Raw genomic sequence first — 515 nt, forward strand, 5'->3', positions numbered from 1 at the left:
GAAGGACATTATATAATGATTAAAGGATCAATTGAACATGAAGATATAACCATAATAAATATCTATGGAACCAATGAAAGAACCCCAAGATACATCAATCAGAATTTAAAACAGTTGAAAAGCCAAATAGATGACTCCACAGTCATACAGCACTTTCTTTGAAAGATAGAACAACGGGAAGAAACTCAACAAAGATGCAGAAGACCTAAACAATAAAATCCAGCAACTTGGCCTTACAGACATCTACAGAGCACTTCACCCAACAGCAGCACAATGTACATTCTTCTCCAGTGCGCATGGAACATTTTCCATGATAGACCATATGTTAGGCCATAAAGCAAGGCTTAATAAATTTAAAAACATCGAAATACTGCAAAGCATCTTATCAGATCATAATGCTACCAAATTAGAAATCAACAATAAGAAGACCAACAGGAAAATAGTAAACACATGTATACTGAACAACACTCTTTTTGAGAAAGACTGGGTAAGACAAGAAATCAAAATTGAAATTC

This window comes from Orycteropus afer, unplaced genomic scaffold (assembly GCF_000298275.1).
Source record: "Orycteropus afer afer isolate SDZICR_OR568_19922 unplaced genomic scaffold, OryAfe1.0 scaffold00945, whole genome shotgun sequence".
NCBI classification, from domain to species: domain Eukaryota; kingdom Metazoa; phylum Chordata; class Mammalia; order Tubulidentata; family Orycteropodidae; genus Orycteropus; species Orycteropus afer.